Source organism: Acinonyx jubatus, chromosome C2 (genome assembly GCF_027475565.1).
Source record: "Acinonyx jubatus isolate Ajub_Pintada_27869175 chromosome C2, VMU_Ajub_asm_v1.0, whole genome shotgun sequence".
Classification (NCBI taxonomy): Eukaryota; Metazoa; Chordata; class Mammalia; order Carnivora; family Felidae; genus Acinonyx; species Acinonyx jubatus.
This window is the reverse complement of record NC_069384.1, coordinates 21,679,436-21,700,726: the sequence shown is the minus strand read 5'-3', so window position 1 is coordinate 21,700,726 and position 21,291 is coordinate 21,679,436. Positions and strand designations below refer to the sequence as shown.

Below are 21,291 nucleotides of genomic sequence, written 5' to 3'. Positions count from 1 at the left end.
AGTCTCTCTCTCTCTCTGTCCCCTCCCTGTCTTGAAATAAATAAACATTTAAGAAAAATTCTTCCAAAAAATAAATACAATAAATTTTTCCAACTACTTTTCTTTTAGTGGAGCCGAGTTCAATCTCTCTCCTTTATTACAACAGAATTGAGTAAAGTTTACCCTGCCTGTTTAAGTTATCTAGTGTAATTTTTCCATAATATAATATAACAATAAATTTAAAAGTTTATTAGTGTCTGTTTTGCTTTGATTCATTGTTTTTGTTTCCAGGAATATGTTCACTTAAGGTATATGAGAATAGCTGGGCATTTAATCATAATATATTAAAGTTAACATCATGCATGATTATGTGATGAGGGTTGGACTTCTTCCCAGTGTACTGTCTGTATATATACTATATGGGATTGCAAGCTATGTTGAGATTAGAAAATATTACAATATAAGAAGAAGTAGAATAGAAAAAGACATGTTTTTCTAATCTCGTTATCCAGCATCATTTCTCCAGAAGAACCAAAATTAATGCTTTCATAAAATTTTATTAAAAGGAATATTACCCAACAGTTCACAAACTCCGTGAGATGTGGCACATATGGCTGATACATGACTCTAAAATGATCCTTTTATTCATTTTTTAAAAATAAATCCTGGATACCATTTATCCTATACCCCATTTGTCTATACCACAATTTTTCACAGACCCTATTATCTGACATAATAACAATTTCAAAATATTCATGAAGCCAAAAATGTATTCTCACTTATGGGGCAGAGCTCACTGAGCAAGCTGGAAGCTCAAATTGGACACAGCCTCTTGTGGCCTCAATCTTTTCTCTTGCTGTAACCTGTAGAGCTCCTTAGAGTTACTGATCCTGTCACATCTCTGGGTGAGCAAAGAAAGCATGTCAAAGGCTAAATCAATTTGTGTTTTGGTAAATAGGGTGTGGAAAGCTCAAGTGCACAAGTCATATCCAGCCTGATTTCTGCTTGACCACAACTATTAGATGGAATAAGTAGCAAATATACAGAGTCAAGAGGCCTGCCCTTGACAAGAAAAGCAGAACAATAGAAAGGTAGTAATGACTGTCCTATTACCAAAAAAAGATAAAAAAAAAAAAAAGCCAATTGCCTTTCTGAGCTTCCCATTCACCGCCAAGTTGCAGGAAAACAAACAGCAGCTTGGTCTCCTGTTACTGAGAAATACATCACAAACATAAACCATTTACTAACTCATTATTCCTTCATTATAGAGAACTGTGACCATAATTCAATGACCACCAGATGCTTGCTAATAAGCAACTATTTCCTTTTTTTAGGAAAATAAAAGTTGTTTTCAAGTTTCAAAAGAAAAAGTTGGGTTTAAACTACTCAATTTGCCTTTTTGTTCAACATTTATAAGTATATATATTTTGTGCTACTATATGTTAGCATTATGCATGGCACAGGGAACAATGATGATCATAGAGTAAATACATTCTTGACAGAGAAAGCTTTCATTGTAGTGAAAGCAAGGTGTATTCATCAAATGCAGAATTACAACAATGAAAGTGCTATAAGAGAGAAATATGTAGAACATTAAAAGTGTCCTAAAGTTAAAGAATAGCAATATATACAAGTTAATATATGGTAAAAATCTAAAGTGTATAAAAGACAAACCTATGGAGTTGAAAAACTTAAAGGCTATTTAAATAGTATGCTAGCTATGGCTATCTCTTAATAGGTTACTGAAAAATGTTATATTCTTTAAATTTTTTATAAAGAGGGATTATAGTTAAAATTGTGAAATAATGTACATGCTTCCAAAGTATGGTTTCATTTTCTAAGTCAGTCAGAGAAAGACAAATACCATATGATTTCAAATACCATATGAATATGTGGGATTTAAGAAATAAAACATGCAAAGAGAAAAAAAGAAGAGAGGGAGAGGCAAACCAAGAAACAGACTCTTAACTATAGAGAACAAACTGATGGTTAGCAGAGGGGAGGTGGTGGGGGGATGGGTTCCATGGCTGATGGGGATTAAGGAGGGCACTTGTGATGAGCATTGGGTGATGTATGGAATTATTAAATTCCTATATTGTACACCTGAAACTAATATTTCACTGCATGTTAACTGAAATTTAAATAAAAACGTTTTTAAAAAAAGATAACTTGATCCTAGAAAAATCAGAAAAACGATCAGCACAGAGAGAGCATAAAAATACAATTGTCAAAAAAAAAAAAAAAAACCACACCATAATTGTCATTTTCTAACAAAAGTAAATAGTTGTTTAATGCAAAGACAATTTACTGGGTCAGAGTGTTAAATATTACTGGTTTATTATAATTTATATATAAAGCCTTTCATTGATTTTCATAGATTTCTGTTGTATACAACTACACTGGTGAAAATAATTCCATAAAAGAAATCCTTGCAGATGCGAATGAGATTATTTTTGACAGAAAAGTGAAAGCTAAATTTTCTTAATAATACTCTAACAGTACCAACCATCACCCTCTCACCTCTATTAGGAAGAAGATTTTCATGAATTTTCTGACATTTTCAGAATATTTTAGAGTTATTCCATTGAGATAGAGAGTAAAGAACTGGCAAATACTTTGTTAGCATAATGAGTCCAGGGTATATATTCTGTGAAACAGAGTCTAAGACATAAAGCTTGTGTATTTAATCGAAGCAGGAAATAACTACAGATTCCTCCTGTCCCTTTGCTATGGGATTTTCCTGCTGCTTTTCTTAGCAAGGGATGGAGGTTATCTCTCCACCTTGCAGCATCAGCATTGGTCTTGTAAGTTGTGTTGACTGACAAAATGTAGTGGACATGCATTGAGGGAATTCAGATGCTAGGCCTGAAGAGGACTGGAAGTTTCTACTCTCACCCTCTTGGCAAGTGGTTCTCAAGATGCCATGCAAATAATCCCTGTGCACTGGATTGAAGGATTATAGACCACATGAAGGACCATCTTTGCTGAGCTCCTCTAGAGCTACCATCAGACTGCCTATTGATAGCCAACAACCAACATCAGACATCTAAGATTATCTTAGAACATCCAGCATCATAGAGTCACAAGATGACTATGGCTTACCAGTGACCCATGGCACAACTTCCAAAAAAGCTGCCCATCTGAGCCCATTCTGCAGGGCTGACATACAAGATTATGAGTAAATAAATTGGTTTTTTAAAGCCTTAGGGTTTTGTGTTAATTTGCTATACAGGAAAGGATAACTGGTATATCTCCAAGACATCTGGCTTCTGAAATAAAATTAAATCTGTTCAGGAGACCCTGATAAAGTCTTTTTGAATAATAGGTAAAAATAAAAAGTAAGTAATATACATTGGTACATGATGTGCTAAACATTTTACATTTATTGCCTCTAATAATCCTCAAAGTAATAAACATAGTACTTTTCTTATCTCTGCTTTATAGATACTGAAACATCAAGAGAGATTTAAAATGTTGTCCAAAGTTTCCACAACTAGAAAAATGTACAAATGAATTCAAACCTAGGTCTAACTTTTAAGGCAATATTCTCAACTAGCACACATATCTGTATCTTGTAACTTGTTCCTATCTTTTCATAATTTCCAATAACAGTGCCCATGTCAAGGAGTAAAAATATTGAAACTTGGAATAACACTATAATTTAATATGATAAACCAAATAACAATGCTGTAAAATAACTTTTTTTGTATTTTTTTCTCTATCTACTCACACCAAGAATAGAATGCCTTGCTGGCAGAAGCTTAGTAATTATGTCTATAGGCTGTTTTATGTGCCTAACAGAATACATCATTACATAAAGAACAACTGTTTATGTTTAGCTGGTCAGGGAATAGGAATGGCAGTAACTGAGACATTCTCAGAAATATAACATCGTATAGTAATGAGTTACGTTCACTGAGTCATCAGGAAGCTCTCACAAAGAGAAGTAAAAATTATATGATAGCAAGTATCAGGTTAGGTCAAGAGAGGACAGAATTTAAAACACAAGCCAACATGCATCCTTACTATGATGATAACACATGTGGAAATGAATCAAAGGCCAAGTACACACTTTCAAATATACATTTCAAATATACATTATCAGATAAATATAACAGGCATATTGAAAAACATAAAACATAGCACATCCCCTTTTATTTTTGAATGTTCACAGAAGAATCAGCATGCATCTTATGCATTTCTCAAGTGCACATAGTGACAAAAAGAAATGAAACATTGCTTCTCAGGAGGAGGATCTGGTCTTTTTGAATATTTCTATTTCCAAGATTAAATGACAAAATTTAGTAAAACAATATTAAAAGACTTACCAAGAAAGATTTGCGATCTATGAATTTACAACTTTAGTAAATGGCATTTTAAGAAACATTTGAATCATCCTCTTTTAATGCTCTAAAATAGCATACAATTATGGTAAAACATGACCCATTTATTTCTCCTTGTATGTGTACACATATAAATAAATGCATGTATTTTGTCTACACAATATACATACATAACTCTATACATGTATAATTATACATACAATTGTATTTTATTTCCATATACCACCAACAAATATCAATACTTAAAATAGATTATAAATATATGCAAAAATATAGAATTTTAAATAGTAAATATACCACCAAAACAGGAAAGATGACAAATAGAGACATACACCATGTTCAAGAATTGGACAACAATACTACTAAGATGTCAGTTTTCCCCGAATTTACCTATAGATTAAAAGCAACCCTAATAAACATTCCAGAAAGCTTTTCTAAAATAAATAAGAAGGGTGTCTAAGTGGCTCAGTCAGTTAAGCATTCGACTCTTGGTTTTGGCTCAGAGTCATGATCTCACAGTTCGTGAGATGGAGCCCCTCGCTGGGCTCTGCACTGACAGCACAGAACCTGCCTGAGATTCTCGCTCTCCCTCTCTCTCTCTGCCCTCCCTGGACTCATGCACTCTCTCTCTTTCTCAAAATGAATAAACATTTAAAATAACTACGAAAAGTTGCTTCCTAAATTTATATGAATATACAATGAAAACAGAATAGTTTAATTTACAAAAACAAAACATTGGAACACACAACAAAAGACAAATCAGAATGGTTAATGAAAAAAGACTGATACACTACATATTGTTTTTAATTTTCTTATGTTTATTCATTTTTGAGACACAGAGACAGAGTGAGAATGGGGGGAGGGGCAGAGAGAAAGGGAGACACAATCTGCAGCAGGCTGCAGGCTCTAAGCTGTTAGCACAGAGCCTGATGTGGGCCTAGAATTCATGACCTGTGAAATCATGACCTGAGCCAAAGTTGGACGCTCAACCAACTGAGCCACCCAGGCACCCTGATGCACTAAATATTAATGAGAAAGTTGAGTCCAGAATTCTTATGCATTGCTAATTGGTATATAAAATACTACAGATACTTCGGAAATAAGTTTTCAGTTGAATGAAATATATTCTCATCTTAGTTTAGTTGTTTTTCTTCTACAAAGAAGATTTACAAAAGAATACTGATTACAGCTTTTTTCTTTTTCTTTTTTCTAAAGAGAACAAATCTGTAAAAAAAAAGAAATGTTGAACAGTGTGATATGTACAGCAAAAAATATATAAGGAAAAATACTGGTTTAAAGGTTCCTGGAAATATCAAATTTGTCCTTTTATTCCATCAAAATATTAAATGACATATTGGGATATGATTTGTAAGCTGTTAAAAATGTTTTTAGGTGAAGCTATTAGGTAAAAATTCATGAGTCCTTGCGTAAAACAATATTGGAGAGAATAATGGGAGCTACTCTGAATGCCATCCTGGGGTTTGAATTTACTAGTCCGGCCACAGAAGTATAGAGAGGTTACTCAGTGCTAGGCTTATTATTTTCTCCCCTCAAAAGATATTGTATTTTAACTTTAGGTCACTGACCCTCTTACTGTACCTTTCATTTTTATTTCCATTGAAGAACAGAATATGAAACATTAACTTGCAATTTTCTCTAGAGTGATTTTGTTTTTCATGTGTATGCAGTATCTTTTAAAGTGGAATACTAAAGAGACTCTTAAATACTGAGAACAAACTGAGGGTTGATGGGGGTGAGGGAGAGGGGAAAGTGGGTGATGGGCATTGAGGAGGGCACCTGTTGGGATGAGCACTGGGTGTTGTATGGAAACCAATTTGACAGCAAATTATATTTAATATAAATAAATAAATAAATAAATAAATAAATAAATAAATAAAGTGGAATACTGAAAGTGTCAACAATGTCTCAACTAATTATATGTGGGTAATTAAGTAATTTACACTTTTTCACAATTAAAAAAAATCTAAGCATTAGATTTCTCATGGCCTTTTACAGACCAATTCAATTGGTAGGAACTGAACTTCAATATTCACTAATATAAACACTGCTTTAAGTAAACCTGAATATTCACAGCAGCATAACTACAACAGGAATATAATTATTTCAACACTTTCTAGCAGGGAAATAACAAAATACTTGAATATTATTATAATGAAATAATGAAATGTTGTGCAGTCTCAAAATAATAAGAGTTAAAATCCTGAAATAACTTATTTTTTCTATCAATACTGAAAATAAAAATAAGGATATCAATGATTAAGATTAATAGTAATATTCTGTGTGACAGATTTCTGTTCCTTGTGTAGGGAACAATAGTTTACTAATTACTTTTTATCTTACCTACAAAGGCTTATAACTGTCAATTGCAAAAGATTTCAAGGGTGACCTAAATAGTCATTAAAGATAATACTTAGGTCAAATGAATGAGTGAAAATTTGCAGAGAGAACAGAATTATCTCAATTTTGTTAAGTCAAATTTCAGAGTGAATACAGTATGTGAAAAAATGAATTTGTATTATTAAGTAGAACATTTAATGAAACACTATTATACAACATTCAATAAAGCATGTATGTATGTATTTAAACACGTATCTCTTCATAGTCAGTGGTTTCTTTTTTTAACACAATATAAATTGTTGGTTTTATTAGTATCATAGTATAGTTTTAATGCAAACTACATATAAACACAATTGTTATTCACACACTTATCCTGTGAAACAATATGTGAAGATCAATCTTAAAGCACTTATAAAAATGAAGATATATAAAATACCTTCCTAAATTAAGTCCAAGGACAACATACACAAAGCAAAAATTTGAACTCGTCAGTAATCACATCGAATATGGACAGGCTGACTGAGCAGGGAAAAATGATTCTAATTTTAAAATTACATAGTTCCAGGTAAAATCATGCAATGCCACTATTTTTGTGTTCTGCACAGACTCCCAAGGCAAACACTGCTTCTGGCTTTCTGAACCACCAGAGACAATGACCCACCTGACCGACTTATCATAGTCCTTTTAGTCTTCTTTCCTGATAGGTCCTTAGGTTCCTTGGAAGGAGGCATATGGATGGGTGTCTTTGGAATCGGATTATAAAAAGCTCGCTCTGGATCAGAACTTCCACAGTGAAACTCTTAAGATTTCCATCGGCATAGCCACAGCTATTTGCAGCTGGACAAGGTTTATTTTTTTGCATTTTCCAATCATTCCTTAAACTTTTTTTCTGCTATTTCCTTTTTTTCTGTGTAATTCAGCTTGCCTTGTTTTTCCTTTTAGCCTTTTCTTCTTTCTTCTCACATCCTTCAGCATTTGTTTTCTTTAATCATTCTTGATATTTTTCTTTGCCTTTTCTTGGAAATGTTCTTTCCCCAGTTCTTCTGCTGCGTTTTTCTCCATTTCATTAATTTTTTTGGTTCCCTTTCTTTTTGGTTCTGTTCATTCTGAACCCATTCTCTATGCTTTTCTTCAGCAATTACTTTTCTTTTTCAACATTCTTCAATTTCTTTTCTTTTCTTTTTTTTTTCTAGCCGCTAATTTAATTCCTCCAGTGCTTTCTGTCGCAGATGGTCTCGTTCCTCTTTTTCTTTGCCAACGAACCACAGTTCCCATGGTGTCAGGAGACTTTCTGGCAGGTGCACCTGTTTCTGTTCTTCTCGGTTGTCGTCTGACTCAACCACACTGGCGTACCGCTGTAACTCCACTCCTTTCAAGGCTCGCCGCCTTAGCCTTTGAATCATGAGCATCTTCATCCAGGTCTTCCTCATCCACCCTGTCACCATCGTTGTAGTCAAAAGAGAAGCTCTGGTGGCCAAGGGGAGACAGCGACATGGTGGAATCACTCAGCTCAGTAGCGGTGAGCAGACCATCACCATCTTCAGTCCTGCACCCGGCACTGCTGTAAGGACCTGGGCCTGTAGCAACCAAGGATCACATATCCGTCGGGGGCAAATCAGCCCCCACAGCCTGGCTGCCGACATCTGGCCCATCCAAACAGGCGGGCAGTGGTCTCTTAATTAGAGTGGTAGGTAGATTTCTCACAGCCATGACTTGATAAAATTGTCACAGTAGGTCATCCAAATGTGTTTGAACATACATTTTAGATTTTATTTTTAGTGTTTATCCTTCTCTCTTTCCTTTGAACATCTAAAATTCACATGTCACATAACTTCTGGAATTCAACCATCTTTTTGTTGCCAATCAAAATGAGGTTTTATTTCTCTCTATTCTCCTCATTGCCTAGTTCTCACTTTCAGTATAGGTTATCTAGAATTTTAAGCCAAAATTAGAACTTATAATAATATTGCAATATCAACTTTTGACAGTAATTCTTACACTTAATAAAAAATTGATTAAGACATATTTCAATATTATGTCTTACATTCTCACACTACCTTCCTGGATTTGTTATCATTCTTGTTTTTCTGGGTCTAATTTTTGAGTTGTTAATTTTTTAGGGCTAGTTATATTCTAACTTCTTGTGTTATAAAAATTACATTATTTTATTCTAAAATGAATAATATTTGGTTGCATGTCTAGTACTACATTCAAAATTACATCCCTCAGCCCTTTGAAATAATTGCCATGTTGTCTTCAGTATCTCTTACTGTTGATGGAATGTCCAATGAATTGTATTTTAGAATCGTTTCCTTTCTAATGTCCTTAAGGCTTTCTATCTTTTCTTTGGGTCTTGAAATTTTACCACTTTATCTCTATTTGTAAGAGGTGGTGATTTTAGTGTAAGAACACCCTTGACCCTTTACTGTTTTGTATTTCCTTCCTTAAACTCCTCCCACTCACCATCAGGTACAACTCAAAAAGTGGAAGATTATCAGAAATGGATGCAAGGACATGCTGTTAAGGAAAAGAGATACTGACATTATTTTTATTTGAGGACATTGAGAGAAGCCATAGCTAATTTTGAGGATATCCATATGAGATTTATTCAGCATAAGGGAATAGAGCCAATAATTTTTATGCTGTCCTTCTTCCCTTCATTACTTCTCTATGTTCCCTGAAGCCTTAGAGAAAAACTAATTCCATTAAATAGTAAGATTAATACCCTAACCAAAATATTATATCATGTGTAAATATTTTTCCAAATAAAACTTCTAGGTAGAAAGACTAAATAAACTAAGTCACCAAACCCAAAGATGAGCTATAATCTCAGAAGAAATTATTTTAAAAAACACCAAATAAAAGATACATAGACTCCATAATAGAAGAGAAGCAATTTGGCTTATGGTGCATAACAAATTATCAATTATTATTATTTTATGGAAATTAACTCATCACCAAGAGTAACTTGTGGTTTTGATCTTTTTTCATCATTAAAAAATTTTTTTTAATGTCCATCTATTTCTGAGGAGACAGAGTGTGATATGGGGATGGTCACAGAGAGAGGGAGAGACAGAATCTGAAGCAGGCTCCAGGATTCAAGCTGTCAGCACAGAGCCCGATGCAGGGTTGGAACCCATGAACCGTGAGACTGTGACCTGAGCCGAAGTCAGATGTTCAACCAACTGAGCCACCCAGGCACCCCTTTCGTCATTATTATCTGGTAATAAGAACAAGAGTCATTACAATTTTTAGCTGCATTTAAATTTAATTTTTTCTATATGCTAGCACTACATATTAAATTATCTATATATATATAAATATATATATGTATGTCATTCATATATATGTCATTCATTTATATATATATATATATATATATATATATATTCATAATGTGATAGTGCTATACTTAGAAATCAGATATAAATGAAATGAAAATCCTACTATGATATGCTCATTATTTAAAGCAAGAATCTTCAGATGTGACCCAGGTGGTCCCAAATATTCTTTCAGCATGTCCATGAAGTTAAAACTAGTTCTTTTTTTAAGTTTATTTACTTTATTTAAAGAGAGTGAGAGAGGGAGAGAGAGCAAGGGAGATGCAGAGAGAGAAGGAGAGAGAATCCCAAGCAGGCTCTACACTGTTAGCATAGAGCCCAATGTGGGGCTCAAATTCATAAACTGTGAGATCATGACCTGAGCTGAAGTCAAGATTTGGGTTGTCAAACAGACTAAGCCACCCAGACACCCCTAAAACTACTTTTACATAAATATTAAAACATTATTTGCACTATCCACTCGTTGTCATATTTGCACTTTGACAATTTTCAGAGACAATAACGGACAGCAGATTGAATGCAAATGGATTGAATGCAAGCATATATATGAGAATCCCAGTCTTCCTTTAAGCTAGACATTAAAGAGATTTGTAAAAACTGTATAAAAATACTATGTTTTCCTTAATTTTATTTTGTATTGGAAAATGATTACTTTCATAAAGTCATGTTATTTATGTTATGCAGTTAATGTATCATTATTTTTAAAAAAACACAGTTTAAAATAATTTCAGTTTAAATTGTATAGATGGAATTAAAATGATGAAGGAAAGTATTTGGTGGGTCTCAATAATTTTTGAATATCTAACATTTCTCTAAAGAAAATGTTTTTGAATTTTTGGACTACTTGGAAATATATTTAATAACAAATTCATTTATATAAAAATACCTTACCGTCCAATAACTATTCCAGCTGCTAAGTAATATCACATAAGTTAGGTTCTCCTAACTTATTGGAGTTTTTCATCTAGTTTTGAAGGACACAGTATGGTTAGGAAATGCATGAGTAGTGTTAGAATTAAAAAAAGAATTATTACATATTCAGAAAAAGATTAATTTTTAAGTAATTAAATAAGAAAATAACATTGTTGGGATGCCTGAGTGGCTCAGTCAGTTGAGTGTCTGACTCTTGATATCAGCTCAGGTCATGATCTTATGGGATCAAGTCCCACATTAGGCTCTGTGCTGAGCAAGGAGCCTGCTTGAGATCCTCTCTGTCTCCCTTCCTCCCTCTCCCCCTCTCCCCTCTTAGGCACACTCTCTCTCTCTCAAAATAAATAAACATTTAAAGAAAGAAGAAGAAAATAGCATTAAGAAATTTTTTTTTTACATTGGCATTGAAGAAATGAGATCAAAAGTTACAGAATTTAAGTGAAGAATAGTTTAATGTCTCATTGATAAAGCCTTTATAAAATCTAAGTAAACATTTGGTAGAAAGTTTTTAAAAATGGAATAAACATTGGAAGATCATTCAAAATCATCATTCATGAAGGCTAAAAAACACTGTTGAAACTTACAAGTGAAACAATGAGTTCAGTTGGAGCCTGTTTACATAAGTCAAACAGTGTGTAGAGTGTTTAGCTGTTTTTATCAAGGTCATTTGGCAAATTAGTATGGAAGGACTAAGACTGAGATTCTCATAATGTCCAATCCAAGGTTTATTCTACTACAATGCATCATTTTAGTATCCTTTCACTGTTGCATTTGGTTTGCTATGAATGCTGCCAATCACAAGTAATACTCTAGAAGAATTTACACATTTGGAATATATAATTCTACAATTACACATGAATTTCAGTGAAAAAAAAGAAGTTACACTGAGGACTATAATCACATATATAGCAAAAAAAAAAAAGAAATTTGGAGTTGCTAAGAATATTGAGTAATTTAATCATGTCATGAAAACTGTCAACAATTTACTTCTCACTATGTCATCATTGAAACTAATCCATATACTCATTTAACAAGAAAAATGAAAAAAAATTCAGTGCATTCACTGGTGCCTATGTTGGTTTATGACTCTTGGCAAGGAATTTCTGGTTTTACCTTTGGCATTTGAAAAGCCTGAAAGTCCACACAGCTTCCAAGGGCTGCAAGGAAATCCTCTCAAGTAAAAGCATACCAAACTGAATTCAACAACTTCACTTGAACCCATCAAAGAACTGACATCAAAAGGCAAATTCCCACCCCAAATTCTGGAGAGATAGACCAATCCAGAGATTCATAGCCAGCAGTCGCATACCTGGAGTAGAAGCCTCTGGAGCCATAACCAGGTAGGAATAGTTAAATGATAATTTTGATGAACTCCTAGAAGTTGAGAATAGAACAGATTGAGACTGAGATTCACCTGGGGGCTGCAGTTTCAGGGGGTCCCTCACAATTTTGTAGATTTTTACCTCCAGGAAAATCATTCAGGTTCTTTTCATAAGATTTGAGAAGATCCCTTTATGCCTCTGGCAGAAAGAGGGTAAGACAATCCTTGTGAATATGTCCAATGCTGTTTGATTATAAGTGTCTACTATTGAGGTGGCAAGACTTTACTGGCATTGTCCCAGGGACTTGGGCATTCATTTCTTTCCAGTTCTCTCTAGTCTTGTTGTCTCAGTAAAGAGAGAAAAAAGTTATACCACAAGCAACACTGGTAAGTTTGGTCACAACCAGAGATACAGGTTCACTAAAAGACTGAAACTAGAAAATCTATATGATTTTCCCCATTCCACATGTTACCCCGATATCAACAACAATGTAATAATAGGGAATCACACCTGAAAAAACTGCAAGAATAAGACTCTCAGGGAAGAACCAACAAGAAAAGCCAGAAGTCAAGAGGGGAGACAAAAACAAGGCACCAGAGGAATTTGAAGCCACCAGTAAGTAGTGCAAGTCCTAAGTGGAGGCCAACATAAATGCATACACCAGAGACCTATTTATTTGGTTTTTATTGCCCAAAAAATGAAGGCTGGTTTTCAACAACAACAACAACAACAACAACAACAAAAATAGAAGACAAGCCAAAGGCAAAAAAAAAAAAAAAAAGATATAGCATAACATGAAGAGACAAAGTAATCATCAGGACCAAACTCAGACATGGTACAGATGCTTGCCTTATTAGTAGAGAATGTAAAATAATTATGTATAATATGATAAGGACGCTAATGGAAAAAAATCCACAATATACAAAACAGATTTGGTAGTAGGAAAAGAAAGATGGAAACACTAACACAATTTTAAAAACATGCAAAAAAATCAAAAACACTATCAATTTGATCAAGTTATGGTGCCCAGTTGTTTGTTCAAACACTAATGTAGATGTTGCTGTAAAGTTATTTGGTAGATGTAATTAAAATCTGCAATCAGTTGTGTATAAAGGAGATAATTCTTGATAATGTGAAGGGCCTCATCATAATTGAAACAAAAATTGAAACAAAAACTGAGGTTCTGGGAAGGAATTCTGATTCAAGACTGTACCACTGAAATTCTGCCTGAATTTCTAGCTGACCAATCTGCCTTACAAATTCTTCAGTTAAGACTACATTATTAATTCCTGTAGGAATTTCCAGACTGTCCCTGTTCTGTAGATATTAGACTCACTAAATCCCCACAATCGTGTCACTCAATTCTTAAATCTCCAATCTCTTGCTCTTTCCATCTAGATAGAAAGATTGATCCTGCTGGCTCTGTTTCTCCGGAAATTCCTGACTGATACACTCCCCACAGTGAAACGTAAAGAGAAAAAAGAAGAAAAAAATAGAAAAAAACTTCCTAGAACCGTAGGACAATTTCAAATGTGTAAAATATACATTATTTGAGTATTGCAAAGAGACAAAAAGAAATAATGGAGCAGAATAAATATTTGGGGTTAACAGTAGCCTAGAACTTTCCGAAAGTAAGACAACAAACCACAGATCCTGGAAGTGCAGAGAATGCCAAGCCAATTAAATATCAAAAACAAAATGAAACAAAAACAAAGATCAAAAGTTGACACCTAGGCATATATAAGACAAGTATAGAGAACAAAATATAAAGATAAAATAGTGAAGCAACTAACTATTTGGTGGTGGTGGTTGGAGGAGGAAGGGCATCTTATCTTTAAAAGAATAAAGATAATAATTATGGTAAATTTCTTTGCAGAAACCGCATCAACCTAGAATTCAATATCCAGAGAAACTGTCGTTCAAAAATGGAGAAATAAAGATATTTTCAGACAAATAAAATCTGAAGGAATACATTGCTGCATCTTCTTCCCTTTAAGACATGTTAAAAATTTTCCTTCAGGCAGAAGAAAAGTTATATAAGTCAGAAATTATATCTATATAAGGAAGGAATGTCAGAGAGGAAATAAATGAAAGGAAGTAAAACCTATTTTCTTATTCTTAATTGATCTAAAATAACTGATTGTTTAAAGTCATACCAGTAACAATGTTTGGATGATTATAGCCTAAGGTGAGGTGAAATTAATACTGCTACGACTACTACTACTACTACTACTACTAATGTCATAAGGGATGCAAGGGAGGAATCAGGAATGTAATAAGTTACCTGTACTACATATAAAGTGATATGGTATTATTTTAAAGTAGGCTTAGATTAATTAATTTCCTATGGTATTTATGCCTATTTCTAATCAGGTGAGTGTTTATAATTTCCTCATTTAAAAATGATATATATGTATATATAGAAAGGAGACAACACTCTGGGCTAACACTTAAAAACATTTTAAAAGAGCCTAATTAGTATGCTAAGACAGAAAGCAAAATGGAATCATATAAAATACTCAATTAAAACTAGAGAAAGGAGGAAAAGAGGGAAACACAAAGAATACAGAAAATAGAATTTTTGATGTATTTGATATAATCAAACTTGATACAATCAAATTATAGCAATGATCATTTTAAATGTGCATGGCTTAAATACAGGAATTTAAATACACTAATGGTCAGGATGAATAAAGTAAGACCCAACTTATTGATCTTGTTGTCTAAAGAAAAATCATTTTAAGTGTAAAGATTCTGATACGTTAAAAGTGAAGAGATGGAAAGAAACATACACCATGCTAATATTAATCAAAAGAAAGCAGGCAGACACAACAGACAAAGCTGACTTCAGAACAAGGTGTCAGGGGCAAAGGGCAGCATTACCTACTGACAAAAGAATCAATTCCCTATGCCAATCGTAAATGTGTAAGCACTTAACAAAAGAATATCAAAATGACTGAGGATGGAGTTGAGGGTAGGGGTGGGAATGGACCCTACTACCTACTTGATAGAAATACACAAATCCACTCTTATAGATTTGTCTTAAATACCACTATTTCAGTAAATGGTAGTTCAAGAAGACAAAATATTAGTAAATATATAGTTGACATGAACAGTCCTTCAACCAATTTGATGTAATAAGCATTTATGGAATAATAAATCATTGAATAATTAAATGAATAGGAATAAAATAAATATGTTGCCTATGAAGATTCCCAAATAATTTATGTAGACAATCTGTCTTAAAAGGAAGTGGAATTTTATTTCTCACTTATTTATTTTGTTTTGGTTTATTTATTTATTTTGAGAGAGAAAGAGAGAGAAAGAGAGAAAGCAGGGGAGGGGTAGAGAGAAGGAGATAATCCCAAGCAGTTTCCACACTGTCAGCACAGAGGCCACAAACTGTGAGATCTCATGGGCTTGATCATGACCTGAGCCAAAATAAAAAGTTGGATGCTTATCCAACTGAGCCACCCAAGCACCCCTATTCTTCATTTCTTAATTGTGAGCTGAAAACAGTGACTTTCTTCTAAAAAGTACAGTGTAGAAAAGGCAAGGGTGGGTATAACTTGTCAGTAGAGATTCTTACTTGTTGTTATTGGTACTATTATATTTTAATATGTATTTTTGTCTTTTCCTGTATTTTGTTCTAATATATCTCCAATTCTTATACTTCCTATAATATACTCTATTTAATTTTCTTACATAAGTTTTTTGGCCAGAACTGACAGATCCATGTTGAACATAATCATGAATAATTAAATTATTTCTTTTTTTTAGAGCAGTTTTAGGTTTGCAGTAAACATGATGGGAGAGTACAGAAATTTCCCGTATACTCCTTGCTCCCCCCCCCCGCCACGCCCTCCTCATAATGATAAACATCGCTTACCAGAGCAGGATACTTGTTATAATTGAACCTACAAAGGCACCTCATAATCACCCAAAGCCCATAGTTTACTTTAGGGCTCTCTCTTGTTGTATGTTCTATGGATTTGGACAAGCCTATGACACTGTACTCATCACTATAGTTCCATAAAGAATATTTTTATTGCCCTGAAAATCCTCTGTACTCTGCCTATTCAACCCTCCCCCTTCCCAAATCTCTGGCATCCACTGATCTTTTACTGTCTCCATAGTTTTGCCTTTTCTAGAATGTCACATGGTTGGGATCATATAGCATGCAGCCTTTTCAGATCAGGTCTTTCACCTAGCAATATTCATTTAAGTTTCCTCCATGTCTTTTCAGAGTTTGCTAGCTCATTTCTTTTTAGTGCTGAACAATGTTCCATCGTCTGGATGCACCACAGTTTATTTATTCATCTACTGAATGTCATGCCGGTTCCTTCCACATTTTGATGATTATGAATAAAACTGCTATAAACATCTGTGTGCACGTTTCGCATGGTTATAAGTTTCCAGTTCCTTTGGATAAACACCAATAAGCATGTTTTCTAGGTCATATGTCAACAGCATATTTAGTTTTGTAAGAAACTACCAAACTGTCCTTCAAAGTATCTGTACTGTTTTGCATTCCCACCAGCCAGCAATGAATGAGAGTTCCTATTGGTCCACATCCTCATCAGGATTTTGGGGTTTTCAATGTTTCAATCTAGCCACTCCAACAGGTGCATAGAAGTACTCCATTGTTGTTTTAGTTTATAGTTCTCTAACAACATAGTATTGGAGCTTCTTTTCATATGCTTATTTACCATCTGTATATCATCTGTGAGGAATCTATTAAGGTCTTCAGCCTAGTTTTGAGTAGGATTGTTTGTTTTCTTATTGTTGAATTTTAAGAGTTCTATGTATATTTTAGCTAACACACCTTTATCAGATGTGCCTTTTGCAAATATGTTCTCCTAGTCTGTCATTTGTCTACCCATTCTCTTGACATTGTCTTTCACGCAGACAAAGCCTCTAATTTTATTAATATAAATCCAGCTTATTAATTATTTCTTTCATGATTATGCTTTGGTATTATATCTACAAGGCATCATCACACTCAAGGTCATCTAGGTTTTCTTGTATGTTATTTTCTAGGAGTATTATGTTTTACAATTAGGTTGATGATTCATTTTGGTTTAATTTTTGTAAACAGTGTAAGATCTGCATCTAAATTTATTTTATTTTATTTTTTGCATGTGACTATTCAGGTTTTCCAATGCTATTTGTTAAAGAGACAATTATCTCTGTTCCATTGTGTTGCTCCTTTAAAACAAAAAACACTTTTATTTTTAAGTTTTATTTATTTATTTTGAGAGAGATAGTGCTTGTGCACATGAGTAGTCAGGGAGGGGCAGAAGGAGAGAGAGAGAGAATCCCAAGCAGGCTGAGCACGGAGACTGATGTGGGGCTCAGTCTCACAAACCCTGAGATCATGACTTGAGCCAAAATCAAGAATTGGACGCTTAAGCAATTGAGCCACCCAGGCACCCCTGCCTCTTTTTTTTTTTTTTTTTTTTTGACGTCACAGATTAATGAAGTGATTTCCTATGCTATTCATACCTATTTCTTATCAGGTTAATGTATATTATTTTCCAATTAAAAAACATTTTCAATTATAAACATATATTAGACTGCTTTGAGATCACATAATTTTATCACATTTTAGTTGATTACTGAAATGTTTAAGAATATATTTTTTTAGATTTAGGTCATGCTTTCAGTCTTGAACTAAACTTTTCTTCGTGATGACACAGTATTTTTAAAAGCATGTTTTAGGGGTGCCTGGGTGGCTCAGTTGGGTAAGTATCCAACTTTGGCTCAGGCCATAATCTCACAGATTGTGTGTTCAAGACCCACGTCAAGCTCTGTGCTGACAGCTCAGAGCCTGGATCCTGCTTCGGATTCTGTGTGTCTCTCTCTCTGCCCTTCCCCCACCCATGCTCTGTCTGTCTCTCTCTCAAAAATGAATAAACATTAAAAAAAAATTAAAAAAAAATAAAAACATGTATATAATTAGCAAACCCTTCATATAAGATGTTCCATTTGTATCCATGAAAAAAACAGATATTTTTGTAACAATTTCCTAATAATTACAGGCATTTCACCAGTTAATCCCATAGTTCTTAGAAAGTATCCCAAGGCCTCATAGCAAACTCACAGAAACACCAAATAATATTTTAAAATTTTAGTGAAACCCAGTGAGATATTTGGATTCTGTGCATTCTATGTTACAACTACATCACACAAGGAGCTATTATCTGCTTTGGTCTGGGTATCAAAAAAAAAAAACAATTATTGAGAAACTAAGGTAGTTATAACCCATGAAATATTGGTATCTCTGCTTTAGTAACTTTAATGAATGATAGAACTTGATAGCCACACATGGTTGAATTGTTTTAAATTTTTCATAGCATCAGCATGATTTCATAACATATCAATATTTCTCTCAGACACTAGATATATTTTATTAAAAATGAAATCTAAAAAAAATTTTAAGGGGAAAAGTTGTAATTGTGTGTGTGTGTGTGTAAAAGAGAGATACAGAAAGAGATTTTTTAGGAAAAGATCATAGTAGAGAAAGAATGGCTCAAGACAGCCAATTCGGTGTTTTTAAATATTCTAAGAGCAAATCCAAACTACTCTAATTATAACTGCTGATAATGGTGATTGATGGAAGAAAAATATAACAGACCTATGGAGGAGTAAGTCATACGAAGACATGGAATATAATTTAAGGATGTTTACATAACAAGAGATAAATTGAGATTAAGGATGGGAGTGTGATACTTAGGTCCTATTCATAGACACAATTAAGAAGAATATTAAATCATGAACAAAGTACAACATGTGACATGATAATGAGGTTGAATTATTTGGCCAATTAAATTTTGATTTTAGTAATGTTAAATAGCATTTTTATTAGTTTGTAAGATGCATCACAAATCAATCCAATATGACTTTAAAGTCACCTTAAAATGTTTTTCAGTTTAATTTTCTTTTACTTTAATGAAGATTTTTAATGTTTAAGATGAATCAATGGCATTTTAAGCTGTTATACTGAACATAATAAATTGGTGATACATGTTTTTTTTTGTGATTACCTAAAAATAAAGTTTACCAGAGCCAATTTTCTTAATTCCACTAAATAACAAGTATACTGAGGGCAAGAATGCAGGATGGCAATTGTGAATCTGTAGATTCGGTGAATATCCAGTGCAGTAGTCTTAGAAATATAGTTAAATATGTCTTACATACCTTCCTAGTATCACTTCCTTCACCTTCAGGTATGTTTTTATATTTATTTTGATTTAGGAGTATCTAGATATCAAAAAACTAAAATTTTCCTTAAAACTATTTAACTATATAAATTTATATTTCCACTATGTATTGTACATTCCTGTGATGTGAAAATCAGTGAATATCAGACATTTCAAACAGGGAAGGTAGACAGAAAACTCAGGTTGAATGATCCTGTTTGTGTAAATTCCTCTATAAGATATGGTCCCAAATGCATAATCAGGAAATGTTATTTCCTAAAGTGGAACTTGGCCTCAATGCACAACATTCTTTGATTGAATTTCCATTGGCAACACTTCTCTGAATGAATCCAAGAGATAGATAGATTAAATATGACTTTATAGAGGGTTCATTTTCTCCTACTTCCAACTAGGATGATTACATGTAGAGTTACTCTAGCCTCACATTTAAAGAAAACCCATACTTCAATAAATAAATTTAAAAAAAATTAAAGCTTTTAGCTCTAGAGGGAAAGCAATCTACCATCCAATACGAAAAAAAATAGAGAATAATTTCATCATTTATGAAACATTCTTGTTAATATTAATATCTCACCTTTAATTGGTTCCTCTGGACATTCAATCAACTCAGCATATTCAATTTTACTGAGAACACAACTGTGAATATATTCAAAAGTTTCAAAGAGTATAACTGTTAAAAGTGCAGACAGGAAATTATGGTCATTAAGTCTCATACAGCTTCAACTACTTTTGAAAGTATTTTGACATTTTGTAGATATATTAAAGAACCATTGACATAAAAATTGTATGTTAAGTTAAACTGTATTATTTATTTTTTTAGAAAAACATTCATTTTTGACAGGGAATAGTTTCAAAGGAAACTTGCTGATGGGATTTAGGAGACTTCTAAGTATATATGTACTATATTATTTTTTGGAGTTTTAGGAAAAAAGATTCTACCCCAAGATTTTATTTTCAACCTTTTAAAAAATCTTAGGTCCTTAAATATCTCAGACAACAATATTTATTGCCACCTTTATAATTTGATCAAATATACCCTGATATGAAATAAATAGGGATATAACCCTACTTAGATTTAAAGAACAAAATTGCTTCCATTCGGAATAAACATTTTTTTTGAGACAGAGATAAAGAGCCCATGAACAAGTGGGGAAAGAGCAGAGGGAAGAAGGGGGAGAGAGAAAGAGTAAGAGTGAGGGAGAGAGAGAGAGAGAGAGAGAGAGAGAGAGAGAGAGAGAGAATTTAATAGCTCAACATCAGGCTAGATCCCATGACCCTGGGATGGTGATCTGAGCTGAATTCAAGAGTCAGTCTCTTAACCGACTGAGCCACCCAGGAGTCCTGGAATAAAATTTTTCTGTGAAATATTCTTTCGTAGAATAAATACCAGAAATTACAGTCATGTATCAACATAACTACATAAATATAATGAAACTACATGGAAAACTACAGTATTCTCTAAATCCATCACTCAGTTTTTCACTTACAAGTCTCAGCCCTATAGCATTACCCATTGAAATCACTCTACCAATTCAAGTATGGGTGTAGATTTGGGTATCTTTGCCTATCTTTTCATATCACGGTACGCTCATAATTAACGAACAGTGATTTATACATAGACTTAAATTATTTTATAATTTCCCAATTTATAATTCCTAACTTTGAAATACTACCAATAAGATTCAAAATGTACTTGAAAACAAGGTCAAATAACTAGTTTTAAAATTTTTGAAACAAGAGATTAAGAAATATACCAAAAGCTGTACACTATATCCTGCTTGGAATCTATACATAA

At 33.3% G+C, this 21,291-nt stretch overlaps 1 pseudogene; it reads right to left on the bottom strand.

Annotated features, from left to right (window-relative positions):
- Positions 1 to 7,266: 7,266 nt before the first annotated feature.
- On the bottom strand, positions 7,267 to 8,359 carry LOC106973121 (coiled-coil domain-containing protein 34-like; annotated as a pseudogene).
- Positions 8,360 to 21,291: the final 12,932 nt, after the last annotated feature.